The sequence below is a fragment of the Nuphar pumila genome, chromosome 16, assembly GCF_984573655.1.
Source record: "Nuphar pumila chromosome 16, dmNupPumi1.hap1.1, whole genome shotgun sequence".
Taxonomy (NCBI): domain Eukaryota; kingdom Viridiplantae; phylum Streptophyta; class Magnoliopsida; order Nymphaeales; family Nymphaeaceae; genus Nuphar; species Nuphar pumila.
This window is the reverse complement of record NC_143264.1, coordinates 67,792,793-67,812,102: the sequence shown is the minus strand read 5'-3', so window position 1 is coordinate 67,812,102 and position 19,310 is coordinate 67,792,793.

Genomic DNA, 19,310 nt, shown 5'->3' with positions numbered 1-19,310 from the left:
ATACAAAAAAATGATAGTAAGGCAAAAATTATGTGTTTTCATAAGTGCCTTACAATTTATCAAATTCATTTAATTAACAATATTGTAGGTTTTCAATTTTTTCTCGTAGCTTTTACCTCTTGTAAGTGTAAATTTTTAATTTTCACACATCATGACGTTAAATAATACACTCATGGAACTCGTCAACAAAATTGCATTTAAGGCTGCAAAATTCTAAAAAAGAATGCAAAAATTCAAATAATTTGCGAAACTTGTCATGAGTTTTGCATAAAAACTTGCAAAAATTATAAAATTTATGAAAGTTCGATATTACGAAATTATTAACAAGTATCTTATGAAGTATTGTGAAATTATAAAATATTTATAAAAGTTCGATATTGCGAAATCTCTTATTGAATTGCACACATATTGCGAAATTATTTTTTTTTGCGAAATTTTATCCCATATATATGCACCTTTAGTTTTTTTTCTTTTTCTCCTTTGTATTTGGAAAGTGTGAGGTAACTTCAATTTGCCTGCCTCTAGAACCCCAACCCTTTTGGCCATTTCCGTAAAACTTCGCACTACCAAGTTTGCGGTATTCTTCTCATTCACTTCTTCGATTAGTTATTAAGGTAAGTTTTATACAATATATCTATTATTTTTTTTTTTAGAATATAGTTTTTCCTTCCTTTTTGTTTGGTTGTTTGTATGAACTTATTATGTATGTGTCGTTGTTATCAATGTTACCCCATGTAAACATATAGTATTTGTCACCCTTTTTATTTTTAAATCATAGGTAGCTCATGATATTTAAACATGGTGCAAGCTAAGGAGTCAACAACCAGTCACTCAACACAATTAGTGTTTGTGACTTTAGAGAACTAGCCAAAATATAGTGGTGTTACTAGTTTCAAAAGAAACTTTTTTGGTATGTGAAGTATATTACAAAACTTTTTAGGTGTGTTTGGTTGTTCTGATCGTATGTGGATTCTTTCAAAATAACATGAGTGTATTGACCTATTTTATGCACAACTTAGAAAGATTAATACTTAGACTTAATAGTTTTTTCAGTAAAAAAATGGCAGGACACGCTATGCCGATGACCATTTATATGATCTCGTACTTCTTTATGAGTATAAAACAATGTTTCGTTTCTTTTCTTTTTTCTAATAAAACTAATCGATAAACATTGAAATTCAAAGTAAATATTCAAAATTCTACTACATCGAGACAGGGCACACTCATGATTGGAGCTTGACCATTTGCCTTATTTGTTCTATGAACGTGATAAGTTATACACTCACATAATATAAAATTTGAATGGAACAACTACCTTAAAATCAATTTATGTTGTAGATCTTGATTCCTGTCAATGGGGGCAATTATCACTGAGTACTTTGAGAGATAAATATGGAAGTGAAGGCAGGTTGTACAATTCGATGGAGAGTAACGAATTTGCTGATAATAATATCATAGAGATGATACGTAATGTTATTACCTATTCTATATTGTGCTTCTTTTGTTCAAGTACTCATTTGACTTAATGTCGTGTTGTAAGTTCATTTTTTCATGGATGAGTTAGTTACAATATTTACTCAGAATGGATAACTACTATTGTGCAAGACATTCTTAAGCAATCAAACTGGTAATTACTTTTGTATATGTTTGATAACTAATTTTGTATATGTTTGTTCACTTGGTATATGAACGTTGCTAATGTAACTGCATTTAGGCGTCAATTGATAAAGGTCTATAAACGTGAAAGAAAAAGATGACTGAGCTTGCGGCAATGAAAGCTAATGAAGAATCGAAGACAGATGATACCCTTGCCCTTGAGGATGTAGAGATGACATCGAATAGTGAGGTTCTGGATGACGATGAGAGTTTATAGGAGTTCTGAGCAATCAAGGGCACAATAACAAAGCAAAAAGCTTTGAGTAGTCATCAGTTTATTGTGCCATATTTTTCACTGCCGGTGAACCGCTGCCGATGAACCGCCATCGATGAGAGATTTCCGTAAAGTCGTCGCTCACTAGAATATCCGTCTAAATGTTGTCGAAAGATCGCCAGAAGGATTGGAGACCACAAAAATGCTAGGTATTGTGAAAATAGGGCATCCGAATGAAAAAAGGGGTTGCAAAATGAAGTGTCATTTATATGGGTGACATTATGCAAGAAAAAATAATTTTGCAATACGAGTGAAATTCAAAAAAGAGATTTCACAATATCAGACTTTTATAAATATTTTAAAATTTCGTAATACTTCATGCGACACTCACCAACAATTTCGCAATTGTTGGACTTTCACAAATTTTATTATTTTCGCAGGTTTTAAGCGAAACTTGTGATGAGTTTCACAAATTGTTTGGATTTTTGCATTCTTTTTTGAAATTTTGCAACCTCAGATGCGATTTTGTTGATGAGTTTCATGTGTATATTATTTTAGCGTCATGACGTGCAAAAATAAAAAATTCACACTTGTGAGGGATAAAAATGACAAGAAAAAATTAAGAACCTGAAATATTGTTCATTAAAAATTTTGGTAAATTGTGGGCCTTTTAGTAAACATGTTATTTTAGCCATACAATGTACACTATGATCATTTTCAATTGATTAAACCAATAAAAGCATGTAATAGCTATAAAGTTTAGAGAGAGAGAGGTGTAAACCGTAGGCTAGCTATTGATGTTCTGGCTTCGATTATTGCTTATACCGATAAAAGCATGTAATAGCTGGCTAAGTTCACATACACACAAAAGCTGTACTGTAAGCTGTAGCTATCAATGGTCTGGCTTACATTATTGCTTATACCAATTAAGTTACGTAACTCTATAACGATTATATGGAATGCTATTAGTATCGGTGCCTGTATAGGCCGATACGCATGAATATAGATACGCTTCACCCATGAATCGATTATTTTTAAATAAATGAAAAAATACTAAAAAAAATATTTTTCATTATTATTTTAATGGTTTTACATGTACCATTTTACGATTGACACAAAATATTTTTTATTATTTTCTGACCAATATAAAACGATTCACTTGAGTATTGGTACGACCAATACAGCTGAATCGATGGCCCAACGATTTAGGGCCAATATCGATACTGACAACATTGATTCTATGCAAACAATCTTATGGACACATCTTAATTTTGGATTCTGTTAGAGATCAGGTATGTGGTGCTCTTTTAACCTAGTGCATTTTTGTTAGTAAATGATGGAGTGGAGCATAAGACCCAGGTTCATAAGGATCTATTCGGATCTAATTTATATTTTGGATTTTTTATAGTTTGGATCTTTTGTATTTGGTTTATTTGTAATAGATATTGAATTATATATTAAATTCAATATTCAGACTTTATTATATTAAGATACGTTTAATGTTTTAGAGGGTTATCAGATTAAAAAGTCGATTTGGATTAGAATTTAAAAAAAATAGATGAGGGATCTCTGTAGATGGTAAAGTTGATTTGGAATATTGAATTTAGTATTTTTTCTTTCATTTAATGCAATAGTTTACTGTTGAGTTTCCACTGTTCTTGTGTAGTAAAAAAATTATAGAAATAGCGTAACGTACAGTTTTCTTGGCAAATCCAGCCCATTCAATTTCTTGTTATTTGGATTCATATGACTACTAATGGCTCACAGAATATTTCAGGCTTACATAAGTTCAAACTACTCAGTTTGAGGATCAACAACATTATTGTGGGCCCATAACCCACAAGGTAAAACGAGATTGGAGGAAGCATAATTAAGAGAGATCGAGACTTGAGGGCAAGTCTTCTCCAACTGAAGAAAATGATGCAGGAGCGGGATCCATTTAAATTCAATTTATATTTTATATTTTTGTATCATTTGAATCTTTTGTATTTGTATCATTTTAACATTTTGTTCATTTGTAATAGATATTCGATTTAAAATCCAAATTTTATTAGATTAAGATAAGTTTTATCTTTTAGAGGGTTATCATATTAGAAAGTTTATTTGGATTAGAATTAGGAAAAACCTCATCTATAAAGTTGATTTGAAATATTGAATTTAGTATTCTTCTTTCTTTTAATGAAATAATTTACTGTTGAGTTTTCATTTTTCCTGCTTTCTTAGCGCAAATTCTGTAGGAGCAGCGTAACACAGTTTTTGTTGTGAATCAAGCCCTTTCAATTTTTTGTTATTTCTTGTTATTTTCAGTTTTTTCTAAATATACACTAGAGATAATCATAAGTTGATAGTTTTGTCGTAAATCAGGCCCTCACGGTTTGCATAAGTAAAGTTCTTTGATGAAATTTTAGCACCATCGTCCCAAGAACATAATAAAGTTAGTTTTTATTGATACAATTTCTCAATTTTTCTTTCTTAGATATTATCTCAGTGTGAATGACTGACTATTTTGAACTGGGTTATCTATATCCTTCCATCACCATGGTAGGCTTGGTTGATCAATACCTTGAGCTATGATGTCCTTGGATAGGTTGGGGTTGGGACATCTGATTATGGTTTGATCCCTTGTCTTGCATTCCTCACAGTGGATTGGAGTAGGCACATTGTCCTACCTTTATTATGGCATCTATGTATACGCTCCATCTATCGTTGTCTTTTAAAGACAATGGTGTGTGAATCGGATTCTTTTGGCCCCCTCTTTAGTTGAATTGCAAAATGGGATTCCTACTCCTTTTTCTTTGGATAGAAAGGCAAGAATAATGCAAACGATATTTTGATATTATGAAAAATTGTGGTTTATGGCCAAGTATTTTGTTAGTATGATAAATGTTAGCAATGGTAATGGGAAAAAATCATCGATGGTCCATTTGGCGATTGCCAAAAATAAAAAAGAAAAAAAGAAAAAGTAGGACATTAATGGAATCAAGACAAAAGAAGAAAAGAAAGAAAAAAAGGGAAATTGAAAGCTAAAGAAAGTTGGTTCTACCCGGAATGTGGAACATTTTAAAACCTTTTGTGCTGCCTTCTCTTATAGTTTTTTTTTTTTTGATAACCACCTTATGTTATATATTCATTCACTGAATATAGGCTTTTAACAGTAACGAGAACATGTGGTGTAGTAGACATACCAAGTCTTTAATTGATCTCAGACAAAGCTCCATGATTTCAAGCTCCTTTGAATATTAAGATCAGTTTTTTTTTCTTTATATATATATATAAGTCTTGGAAACGTTGAGATGGATGATCAGCAGTAGTGGAGCTGCATGCTCAGCATACAGTGCCACTGCATAAAAGATGACCTCTTTTTTTTTTTGGGATAAGCAAAGACCTCTTTTCCTGTTACTTGACCCAGTAAATTTGTCTTTAAAGTCACACGTGATCTTAGCCAAAAGGTTCAAATCAATGAAATGACAAAAATGAGTTGAGTACCGAGTAGAGGGAGGTTTCTTTGATGTACACAAACCATGGTTATACATGTCGCCAAGTTTTCGAAAATTCCAAGGGCGATATTGCACCGGTAAAAATATGATATTTTCAAAAAATTGCATGTCTTGAAAATATTACGTAAACCTGATATTAACGCAATAAAACACTTTTTGCCAAGTTTTTATATGATTATATAATTACATTATATATGTTCCGGACCGCCATGTTTTTCACCTTTTTGCTCTGATGTGTATACCTCTTTGGCACTCTAGAGTGCCCCACAAGGTCTTACGGCCTAAGAACCCCGTGTATTCGGACCCTCTCTTCCCCTCTTGATGTACTTTGCTTTCAAGTATCTATAAAGAAGCTTTTTGCATCTCTCTCTCTCTCTTGTGCTTGCGCATACGCGTACTCTTGCTTCCGCTCGTGCGCGTGTGTTGTGCGTTGCTTGTGCGCTTAAAAGGCCTGCCTTCGGTGTATGATTGCCCGAAGCTACGTCACGGAAGCCTTCGCTTCCCAGCCCGTGACAAGTTGGTACCAGAGCCTTGTCGACAATGGGAGTGACAATGGCGCCGAAGAAGATTGCCATGACTTCTTCAAGCAGTATGGTTCTTGCTGAAGAGGACTTCATGGCCGATGATCAGGTGTCAGCCATCTCGCGTGATGTGGCGGAGCTGACTGGGTCAGTGACCAACATGAAGAAGTTGGTTAATGGAACTTGTGTTGCTTTCAGAGATCTCAATGCAGAGATCAAGACAGCAGTAGAGGGAGTGGAAGACTTGGTGGAAAGTCTTGCCACTAAACTTAACTACTCGGTGGAGGACTTTTCCACCAGATTTGATGATTTGTTGGGTCGGTTCAACATCATGGCTGCTGAATTGGATGTTGTTCGACGAAAAAATGAACAGTTAGAGCGGCAGTTGAGAACTGCCCCGGCTGGCGGTGTTGCGACATATGTGGAGAGACCACGTTACAGGCTATCTGAGCCCGCAAAGTATAAAGGCACGCGAGACTCAAAGGATCTCAAGAATTTTATCTACGAGATTGACCAATTTCTAGAAGTTGCGAGGATAGAAGAGGACGCAGATAGGCTGCGCACCGCAACAATGTACTTTGCGGATAAAGCGACCCTTTGGTGGAGACGTCGCTTAGGTGATGTTCGACGGGGATTGGTTGCTATAACCTCATGGGAAGACCTCCAGAAGGAAATGCGAGACTACTTTCTACCTAAAAATCAAGAGAAAATGGCCCGCAAAAGGTTATTGGCATTGAAACAGACAGGGTCAGTACATGACTATGTCAAGGCATTCTCTTCGATAATGTTGAAAGTGGAGAGAATGGATGATGAGGATCGGTTGTTTTACTTTGGCAACGGGTTGCAAGGATGGGCAAACCAAGAACTTATCCGGCATGACCCCGCAACACTAGCTGAGGCGCTTGCGGTTGCAGAGAAACTTGCCGAGCTGGATAGGAATGACCCTGCATTTCAAGGCAGACAACAGGGAAATGATCGCAACAACCGAAGGGACAATCGAAGAAATGACCAAGGACAAAATGCTGGTCGGGGAAACCAGCAGAATCATGACCGTCAAGATGGCCAAAATAATAATCAGAATTGGAATAACTTCCAAAGTGATAATTATCGTCGCCGCGACTGTCGCATATGCCACGGGGATCATTGGCAGAATACATGTCCCAATAGAAACCGCGGTCAAGGGAATGAAGATAACCGCGCACCCCGAGTTGCGAATGCTGTTCAGGGTGAGGAAGATGATCAACTTGCAGAAGCGCCAACGATTGGCACAATGCAGATGATGAATGCAGTAAAGGTTGCAACCAGTGTGGAACCGATGGTATGCAAAGAATTGATGTATTTGAAACTTTTGCTCAATGAAAGACTTACCAAGACATTGGTAGACACGGGTGCCACGCACAATTTCATCTCGCGTGAAGAAGCAGAACGGTTGGGATTACAGTGGGAACAAAAAGAGAGCCGCATGAAAGCGGTTAATTCAGAGGCTAAAGCCATCTATGGCGTTGCTCGGGATGTACCAGTGCGGATCCACAACTGGTCAGGAAGGATCGCGCTATCAGTCGCACCCATGGATGATTTTAAAGTCATCCTCGGGATGAAATTCTTGAGAAGTAACAAGGCAGTGCCGATGCCCCACCTCAACGTTGTCAGCTTTGAGAGTGAGAGTCAACCCTGCATGGTTACTGCGATGACAGAAAAGCCTTGTGAGCGTTTGATGTCTGTGCTCCAGTTGAAGAGAGGCATGAAAAGTGGTGACGAGACTTTTTTTGTCACAATCCAGGCTACAGATGAGGTAGAAAAAGTCACAGATGTCCCAGAGGCCTTAGCGCCAGTATTAAAGGAGTTCGGTGATGTTATGCCCGCCGAGATGCCGAAGAAGCTACCTCCGAGGCGCGAGGTAGATCATCAGATTGAATTAATACCGGGTGCACGGCCACCCGCAATGACTCCTTATCGCATGGCAATTCCTGAGCTGCAGGAATTACGCAGACAATTGGATGATATGCTCGAAGCAGGAATCATCCAACCATCCAAAGCTCCTTTTGGAGCGCCCATGCTCTTTCAAGCAAAGCACGATGGGTCGAAGCGGTTGTGCGTCGACTATAGGGCACTGAACAAAATGACGGTGAAGAACAAGTACCCGCTTCCTTTGATCGCAGACTTGTTTGATCAACTTGGAAAGGCGAAGGTCTTCTCTAAGTTGGATTTGAGATTGGGCTACTGGCAAGTGAGAGTTGCAGAAGGGGATGAGGCAAAGACTACGTGTGTAACGCGATATGGGGCGTTCAAATTCCTTGTTATGCCCTTTGGCTTGACAAACGCGCCCGCTACCTTTTCGACCCTAATGAATAAGATCTTCTACCCGCACCTCGACAAGTTTGTCGTCGTCTATTTGGATGACATAGTGGTGTATAGCGACTCGATGGAGCAGCATGTTCAGCACCTTCAGATTGTGTTTCAGACTTTGAAGGACCACAAATTGTATGTCAAGCGAGAGAAGTGCCTATTCGGTCAAAAGGAAGTCCATTTTCTGGGGCATATTGTTGGAGGAGGCACTCTTAAAATGGACCACAAGAAGATTGAAGCTATTCAAGCATGGGAGCCGCCCTCTAAGGTTCCTGAGTTGCGCTCTTTCTTGGGGCTCGCAAATTATTACCGACGCTTCATCAAGAGATACTCGCAGATTGCGGCTGTGCTCACAGATCTGTTGAAGAAAGATAGACCATGGCTATGGTCTGATGCCTGCCAGAAGGCTTTTGTGTTACGACAATGAAGCCATACATGATACTTCAAGTACAAGGTTTTGATGATGAGCAAGTGGAATCAACTGCATTTCAGCTAAGGCTATGAAGAAATTGAAGAATTCAGTGAAGAATCCTTGAAGACTAGTGTGCAAATGTTTAATTCATTAAAAGTCTTAGATTCTTGTAAGAGCCTTACTTAGAGTGCATATTTAGGTTGCATTTTCACCTTAAAAGTCTTTAGAAAAACTTTTCTAAAAGAAACTCTTTTGAAAATCTTTTTAGAAAACTCTTTTCTTAAATTTTCATGTTTATTAGTCGACCAATAGACTTATCAGTCGACTAATCCTTTCGCGCCATATTTTCTAAAAAGTCATTCTTGTCAAATTAGTCGACCGAAGTTTTTATCAGTCGACTGGACAGAATGTCTGTTTTCTGGAAAATTAGCAGCAGTCGACTAATGGTTTTATCAGTCGACTGAACAGAACATGGGTTTTCTGAAAATTTAGCAGCAGTCGACTAATGCTTTTTATCAGTCGACCGAACAGAATGTTTGTTGTTCAGAAGTTTTTAGCAGCAGTCGACTAAAAGGTTTTTCAGTCTACTGATGATATTATCAATCGACTAACTTTTCTCAAGTCGACTAAGTTTCAAAAGTTCAGTTTTTCAAACGGCTCGATTAACAGATCAGTCGACCGACGATAACTGTCAGTCTACTAATAGCTAACTATTAGTCGACTAACTGATGTTTCAGTCGACTAATTTTGCCGTTTTCCTGAAACTTCAAAAAGGCGTGTCTTTTCATTTTTCAAACATTTTGATCGTTCAAAATGGACAGTTTTGACACCCTTTCATACTCTCAACGTATGGAATCTTTTAACTATAAATATGAGTGCATTCTACACTCAAAGATATCAAATTCAATAGAATTATATTGAATTACTTCTTGCTTTTCACTCCTATTCAGTCAAGTATTTGTTTTCTCACTCACGTGATATTTTCACTTCAGTTTTTTACTCAAATCACTTTGAGAGATAGTGAATTCGTGAGTAGAGTGTTTCAACAACCTCAAAAGCCAATTGCATCTCATTTGCATTCAAAAGAAAGGCTCATAGGTTGTATTGTAAGTTGTTATTTCTTTTGTGTAAAAAGAAGAACTCCTTGGTGTAAAGGAGTTGTTTGCTTTCAGTAGGGTTGTTACTGAAAGTGGGACCGGTTATGGTCTGTGTGATCTTGTAGTTTACAAGGTTGATAGTGGAAAATCTCAAGCGGGTTTTGCTTGGGGACTGGATATAGGTCGGGTTTGACCGAACCAGGATAAAATCTTGTGTTCTTTGTGTGTTTGTTTTTCGATTTGCAAAATCCTTCAATATTTCGCAGAAAGTTTTAAAAGCACTATTCACCCCCCTTCTAGTGCTCGTTGCCTCGATCCTAGTGCACTTTCATTTGGTATCAAAGTACAGGTTTGCTATTACTTTGATTTGACCATCATCTAGCATGGCAACTACAACATCTCAGCACAAAGAAGGAAGTTCCTCTGTTCGTCCTCCTCTCTTCGACAGAACAAACTATGGATACTGGAAAGTAAGAATGACAATATTCCTGCAATCCATGGATCTCGATATCTGGAGAGTTGTTTCAGAAAAGTACCAAACTCCATCAACTGATTTCAGCCGATGGACCGATGATGAAAAGAAGACTGCTTGACTTAATGCCAAGGCAATGAATGCCTTATATTGTGGCGTTGACAAGGTAGAGTTCAATCGCATCTCTCAATGCTCTACAACTAATGAAATCTGGCATACTCTTCTCGTAACACACGAAGGTACGTCAAAGGTAAAGGAATCTAAAATTGCTTCTTTAGTTCATAAATTTGAATTGTTCAAAATGAAGCAAAATGAATCTATATCGGACATGGTAACTAGAATGATCGATATAACTAACACTTTGAAATCCCTTGGAAAAGAATATTCACAAGTGGATTTAGTCAGAAAGATTCTAAGGTGTTTAACTCCTGAATGAGAGAGAAAAACCACTGCTATTGAAGAAGCAAATGATCTCAATACTCTCACTCTTGAAGACTTAATTGGTAACCTAATGGCATATGAGGTCCAACTTCAAGACAGACAAGAAGAAGAGCCTAAAGAGAAATCTATTGCTTTTAAAGCTACTTCTGACTCAGAAAATTATGAAGAAGATGAAGATGAAGATGAAGATATTGCCTTCATCACAAGACAATTCAGAAGATTCATCAAAAAGGAAAGATTTCAAAGAAAGGCAAAGAAAGCAGATTCTTCCATTCCCAATGAAGTAAAGTGTTTTAACTGCAAAAAGGCAGGACATATCAAGAAAGATTGTCCTCTTCTCAAATTCAAGCCCAAGGACCAATTCAAGAAGAAAAAGGCATTTCAAGCCTATTGGGATGATAGTGACTCCTCTTCCAATGATGAATCAAATGAAGAAGTCGCCAACATGTGTTTTGTAGCACAAGAAGATTCGGTAAGTCAATTTGACTATGATGAGTTATTTGAAGCATTTAATGATTTATATGCTAAATTTAAGAGTCTTAGTTCTAAAAATAAAGAGTTAAAAACTGAAAATTTAACTCTTGACTCTCAAAATAAAGTGTTACTTCAAGAAATAGAAGATCTCAAGAAGGAAAATTCTTGCCAAGCACTTGAGATAAAAGAAATTGGAGTTAGAACTAATCTCTTACAAAATGAAATATTTAGTCTTAAAGAAAAGTCAAATGATCTTCTTTCTATAGTGACCAAATTCACAAATGGTCAAGAGAATCTAGAAAAACTTCTTGGTTCTCAAAGATGCTCAGTTAATAAAACTGGATTGGGATATAGCTTCTTTGATACTCAAAATAGACCAAACTATGTGGTGAAAAATCAAAGACATTATTCTCAACCTTTTGTTCATAAAACTAAACTTTCTAGTTCTAATAGAAATGATTATTCTAGAAATGTTTATTCTAAATCCTTTTATAAAAAGAATATTTATTATCAAAGGAAACCAAAATCCAAATGGATATGGGTTCCTAAGACTAACTCTCATGGACCCGAAAATAGAAAGGGGTCAAATGCTCTGTTTTCTGATTTTGTTGTAGGTACACAACATAAGGAGCAAATGGATATTGGACAACGGCTGTTCCAAACATATGACTGGAAGGCCGGAGTTATTTTTCACCCTCCAAAATAAGGATGGAGGAACCGTCACCTTTGGTGACAATAAGCTCTTGAAGTTTTCTAAAAAGATTTTCAAAAGAGTTTCTTTTAGAAAAGTTTTTCTAAAGACTTTTAAGGTGAAAATGCAACCTAAATATGCACTCTAAGTAAGGCTCTTACAAGAATCTAAGACTTTTAATGAATTAAACATTTGCACACTAGTCTTCAAGGATTCTTCACCGAATTCTTCAATTTCTTCATAGCCTTAGCTGAAATGCAGTTGATTCCACTTGCTTATCATCAAAACCTTGTACTTGAAGTATCATGTATGGCTTCATTGTCGTAACAATCTCCCCCTTTTTGATGATGACAAACTTAATCAAAGATGAAGCATTTAGATGCATAGATGGAGATTTTACTCCCCCTATCAATATGCTGCAAAACATTAAAAGTTAGCATATTTAAAGCACATATATCACATATTGATTGGTTTGCATTTCCATTCATCATTTCTTCATGCATTTAGAAATACATTCATTCAAAGCTTTCTTTTTCTCTTAATTTTGCATTTCTCATGCAAGATCTCCTGTAATGTAATTGCTATCATCTTTTTCTCAAGATCTCCTGCAATTTCAATGCAATGCTATCTTTATCTTTTTCTCCCCCTTTGTCAGAATCAAATAGAGTAAGGGCAAAAATAGCATAAGCAAAATAGAGTCGGAGTTGTTTATGTAACTAGCAAAAATAACATCAATTTGATATAACTTGAAGTTCATGTAACTAGCAAAAGCAAGCATCATACGAATTAACTCTAATCGAGCCACTGGTGCATAGGTTTCATCAAAATCTATGCCTTCTTCTTGATTATAGCCTTGTGCCACTAGCCTTGCTTTGTTACGAATGACTTCACCATTTTCATCCAGCTTATTTCGGAAGACCCATCTTGTTCCAATGACTGGAAGGCTGAAGTTGTTGCTTTTGCTAGTTACATGAACTTCAAGTTATATCAAATTGATGTTAAGAGTGCATTTTTAAATGGACACATCAATGAAGAAGTTTATGTAGAGCAACCTCCAGGCTTTGAAAATGAGAAATATCTAGAAAAAGTCTACAAATTGAAAAGAGCTTTGTATGGACTCAAACAAGCACCAAGAGCGTGGTATGAAAGACTACGAAATTTTCTAGAACTATCTGATTTTTCCATTGGTCGAGTAGACTCCACTTTATTTATTAAAAATCTTAATTCAGATATTCTTATTGTGCAAATTTATGTTGATGATATAATATTTGGTTCTACTAATGATTCTCTTTGTAAAGATTTTGCTAAAGCTATGCAGGACGAGTTTGAAATGAGCTTGATGGGCGAATTAAACTACTTCCTTGGACTTCAAATAAAGCAAACTGAAGAAGGAATCTTCATCAATCAGGCTAAGTATACAAAAGAACTTCTCAAGAGATTTGGGATGGACTCATCAAAATCAAGAAGAAATCCTATGAGTACAACTACTTCTCTTGATAAAGATGAAAATGATAAAAGTGTAGATACTAAGCTCTACAGAGGTATGATCGGATCTCTATTATACTTAACTGCTAGTCGACCTGATATTATGTTTAGTGTTTGTATGTGTGCAAGATTTCAAGCTAATCCAAAGGAATCTCATTTAACTGCAGTAAAACAAATTCTTCGTTATTTGAAAGATACTTCAGATTTCGGTTTGTTTTACCCAAAATCATCTTCCTTTGATTTAGTTTCATATAGTGATGCAGATTTTGAAGGAAGTAAATCTGATCGCAAGAGTACTAGTGAAACTTGTCATTTCTTGGGAAATTCCTTAGTCTCTTGGTTTAGTAAAAAGCAAAATTCAGTATCACTTTCAACAACTGAAGCAGAATATATAGCGGCTAGTTTAGCATGTTCACAAGTACTTTGGATGAAACAGACCTTAAAAGATTTTGATTTGAATTACTCCACAACAACTATTTATTGTGATAACACTAGTGCTATAAATCTTTCGAAAAATCCTATTCAGCACTCAAGAACTAAGCATATTGAAGTTAGACATCATTTTAAAATGAGATATTTCGTTAAATTTTATTTCCACTAAAGAACAACATGCCGATATCTTCACTAAACCTCTTAAAAATGAAGATTTTATGAGAATTAGGAGAGAACTAGGTATTTGCTCATTTTTGCATTTATAAAAATGCTGATTTTTGAACAAAATCTCAAAATCGCACTATATTAGTCGACCGATAAAATTCTAGTCGACTGGTGTTTTATATTTTGGAATGTATCGCACCATATTAGTCGACCGATATATTTCTAGTCGACTGATGATATTTTTAGAATAAGTCGCACTTTTTAGTCGACCGATAAAGTTTTAGTCGACTAAATTTTTAAAAAAAAAAAAATTTAAATGAAGGGACCCGACACCCCTTGGATTTGTTTTAAAACCCGTTTTTTTAAAAGAGGCATCGTTTCACTTCGTACCTTTTCATTTTTCTTAAAAATGAAACCCTTAAACCGAAAACCCCTCTTTCTCTTTTGCCTCTCTCTCTTTTCCAAAAAACCCTCGGAGTGCCGTTCGATTCCATCTTCGCCGGGATTTTCTTACCATAACAGGGAGACGCCGGAATCTTCTGGCCGTGATCTTGAAACGCCGAAACTCTCTTGCCGTGACAGTGTATTGCCGGAATCCTCTTGTGGCCGACCTCTCCTCGCCGTCAGCCACCGCATCGTCCTTAGTTTTTGATCGCCGGAAAGCTTTTTCACTTTGCCGGACGTCATTTGAAAGCCGACATTGTTTTTGGTAACTTTTTTTAACCATGCCTCGTACGAAGTCTGCATCTGCAAAAGGTTTAGGTTCTCCTCCTCCTACACCTACTTCAAGATATGGTTTTTCACTAAGATTACTTCGCAATCCTCTTCTCTATGGCACTTTTGGATCAATTTCTGCACTACCTATTCTACCAGGCGGAAATGTTCTATTTCACTTGTTTTCTCGTTACAAAATAAGAGAATTATTTCCTGGTATTTCACATCTTTTTGATGCTTGTGCAGATACCCTTCACTATCCTTTTCTTATTCACTTGTTTTACACGAATTTACAAATGAATCATGAAACTGGAGTTTTGTCTTCTCTTGTTCATGATGTTGAAATCGAGTTTGATTCGAAATTACTTGGAGAAATTCTTGAAATTCCACCTTCAGACACTCTTTTCAACACTATTGAATTGAATGATGAAAGAATTTTTGAACAAATTCTTCTTCCAGAAGCACCTCACTGCCCTCCTTTCAAAAATACTAATCTTCAAACTCGTGCACGCATTGCTGGACGAATCCTTGCCCACAATGTTCTACCCAAAACTGGTTCTTTTGATTATTATTCCACAGATCTATCTACGACTCTTTATGTTTTATTTGAAAATATTTCTGTCAACTGGGCCAATGTGTATTTTACAAACTTGTGGAAACAAAAACCATTTCTTCCTTATGGTTGTCTTTTAACCCGTATTTTTAGACATTTTAAAGTTCCTTTAACAAATGAAAAATACATTAAGCAAAAAGAGTTCTTTGATCAAACAATTTTTAAAAGAATGAAAATTAAATATCTGCCTCCCTTAAATGTTGATCAAACTGAACCATCTGATCCTAATGAACCATCTATTTCTGAACCTTCACCTTCTGCGACACCTTCATCTCATGCAAAAAGAAAGAAATTTTTGACAAATCAAGACCATGATGAAGTTATGCAGAGACTGAAAGCTTTGGAGCTGCATCAACACACTTTTCGTAAAGATGTGACTCAACAACTTGCTTCAATTCAGAAGGATGTAACTGCCATTAAGGATTTGCTAAACTCTCTTTTCTGATCTTTGATCTTTGAAAAACATACTTTATGGGTTGTAATATTTTTAAACTTGTATCTCTATTTTGCTTATGCTATTTTTGCCCTTACTCTATTTGATTCTGACAAAGGGGGAGAAAAAGATAAAGATAGCATTACATTGAAATTGCAGGAGATCTTGAGAAAAAGATGATAGCAATTACATTACAGAAGATCTTGCATGAGAAATGCAAAATTAAGAGAAAAAAAAAGCTTTGAATGAATGTATTTCTAAATGCATGAAGAAATGATGAATGGAAATGCAAACCAATCAATATGTGATATATGTGCTTTAAATATGCTAACTTTTAATGTTTTGCAGCATATTGATAAGGGGAGTAAAATCTCCATCTATGCATCTAAATGCTTCATCTTTGATTAAGTTTGTCATCATCAAAAAGGGGGAGATTGTTACGACAATGAAGCCATACATGATACTTCAAGTACAAGGTTTTGATGATGAGCAAGTGGAATCAACTGCATTTCAGCTAAGGCTATGAAGAAATTGAAGAATTCAGTGAAGAATCCTTGAAGACTAGTGTGCAAATGTTTAATTCATTAAAAGTCTTAGATTCTTGTAAGAGCCTTACTTAGAGTGCATATTTAGGTTGCATTTTCACCTTAAAAGTCTTTAGAAAACTTTTCTAAAAGAAATTCTTTTGAAAATCTTTTTAGAAAACTCTTCTTAAATTTTCATGTTTATTAGTCGACCAATAGACTTATCAGTCGACTAATCCTTTCGCGCCATATTTTCTAAAAAGTCATTCTTGTCAAATTAGTCGACCGAAGTTTTTATCAGTCGACTGGACAGAATGTCTGTTTTCTGGAAAATTAGCAGCAGTCGATTAATGGTTTTATCAGTCGATTGAACAGAACATGGGTTTTCTGAAAATTTAGCAGCAGTCGACTAATGCTTTTTATCAGTCGACCGAACAGAATGTTTGTTGTTCAGAAGTTTTTAGCAGCAGTCGACTAAAAGGTTTTTCAGTCTACTGATGATATTATCAGTCGACTAACTTTTCTCAAGTCGACTAAGTTTCAAAAGTTCAATTTTTCAAACGGCTCGATTAACAGATCAGTCGACCGACGATAACTGTCAGTCTACTAATAACTAACTATTAGTCGACTAACTGATGTTTCAGTCGACTAATTTTGTCGTTTTCCTGAAACTTCAAAAAGGCGTGTCTTTTCATTTTTCAAACGTTTGATCGTTCAAAATGGACAGTTTTGACACCCTTTTATACTCTCAACGTATGGAATCTTTTAACTATAAATATGAGTGCATTCTACATTCAAAGATATCAAATTCAATAGAATTATATTGAATTACTTCTTGCTTTTCACTCCTATTCAGTCAAGTATTTGTTTTCTCACTCACGTGATATTTTCACTTCAGTTTTTTACTCAAATCACTTTGAGAGATAGTGAAATCGTGAGTAGAGTGTTTCAACAACCTCAAAAACCAATTGCATCTCATTTGCATTCAAAAGGAAGGCTCATAGGTTGTATTGTAAGTTGTTATTTCTTTTGTGTAAAAAGAAGGACTCCTTGATGTAAAGGAGTTGTTTGCTTTCAGTAGGGTTGTTACTGAAAGTGGGACCGGTTATGGTCTGTGTGATCTTGTAGTTTACAAGGTTGATAGTGGAAAATCTCAAGCGGGTTTTGCTTGGGGACTGGATGTAGGTCGGGTTTGACCGAACCAGGATAAAATCTTGTGTTCTTTGTGTGTTTGCTTTTCGATTTTCAAAATCTTTCAATATTTCGCAGAAAGTTTTAAAAGCACTATTCACCCCCCTCTAGTGCTCGTTGCCTCGATCCTAGTGCACTTTCATTTTGATGGGTTAAAACATGTATTGACAAGGGAGCCAGTGCTGAAGTTGCCTGACTGTCGGCAACCCTTTGAAGTGCAGACCGATGCGTCTGACTTTGCTATTGGTGGGGTGTTGCTCTAAGAAGGACATCCCATCAGATTTGAAAGCAGGAAGTTGAACGACGCTGAACGTCGATACACGGTGCACGAGCGCGAGATATTGGCGGTCGTGCATTGTCTCCGCATATGGAGACACTATCTCTTGGGATCACAATTCGTTGTGCGCACTGACAATGTTGCGACAAGCTACTTCCAAACTCAGAAGAAGCTGAGTCCAAGGCAAGCACGTTGGCAGGATTTCTTGGCAGAATTTGATATGGTCCTTGAGTACAATCCAGGCAAGACCAATGTTGTGGCCGATGCCTTGAGTCGAAAGGCAGAACTTGCAACTTTGCTCGCATGGGAGGGCAGTGTGAGCCAACCGACGAGCGACCTCCTTGAACAAGTGCGAGAAGCTTCGAAAAGTGACTCAATGGCTCAACAATTGATTGCATTGGTAAATGAAGGAAAGACGCAGAGATTCTGGCTAGAAAATGGTTTGCTCCGCGCTGCGGGCGATCGTCTATATATTCCGTGACAAGATACCTTGAGGAGGCGCTTGAGGCACGAGTGCCATGATACTACTTGGGCGGGTCACCCAGGACAACAGAGGACCTTGGCATTGTTGGAACACACATTTTACTGGCCGCAGATGCGCGATGACGTAGATGCCTATGTGCGGACTTGCTTGATTTGCCAACAAGACAAGCCCATCAATCAGAGACCCGGTGGACTACTAGAGCCCCTACCTGTGCCGAGTCGCCCATGGGAGTGCATAACCATGGACTTCATTGTAAGCTTGCCGAAAGCACAAGGTTGCAGTTCGATTTATGTGGTTGTGGATAGGTTCTCAAAGTATGCTATTTTCGTGCCTGCCCCGGCCACCTGCTCAGCCGCTGATACTGCAAAGTTATTCGTGCGAAACGTAATTAAGCATTGGGGAATTCCATAGAGCACGTCAGTGATCGTGATGCACGCTTCACTGGCAAGTTTTGGCGAGAAGTGTTTCGCTTAATGGAGACGAACTTGCATTTCAGCACAAGTTTCCACCCCCAAACCGACGGACAGACAGAGAGAATAAATGGCATGCTGGAGGAATACCTGCGGCACTTTGTCAGTGCCAACCAAAGGGATTGTGTTGATTTACTTGATGCGGCTCAATTCTGCTACAACCTTCAAAAGAGCGAGTCATCCGGCCATAGTCCATTTGAAGTCGCAACTGGACAACAGCCGCAGACTCCGCACTCCCTTGCTGCGCGAGGACGTGGAAAAGCACCTTATGCATACCAGTTTGTCAGGAACTGGCAAGATCAGACAGAGTTGGCGAATGCATATCTAAACAAGGCAACCAAGCACATGAAGAAATGGGCATATGAGAAGCGTCGCCCAGCAGAATTTCGAGTTGGAGACAAAGTGTTGGCCAATCTCTTTCCTGACCGCACAACTATCTTTCGGGGCCACCACCGAGGCCTTATTCGCAAGTATGATGGCCCCTTCACCATTATCAAACGTGTGGGAAACTTGGCGTAGCGGCTGGACTTGCCAGCAAACTTTCAAGTGCACCCGGTAGTCCATATATGCAACCTGAAGCCATTCCACGAAGATGAAGAAGATCCTCAACAGAGCATGCCTCGACGTGCTCCGATTCCGCAGCGAGCCCCTTCAACAGTTAGTGTACCAGACAGAGATCCATATATCATCCTCAACCATTC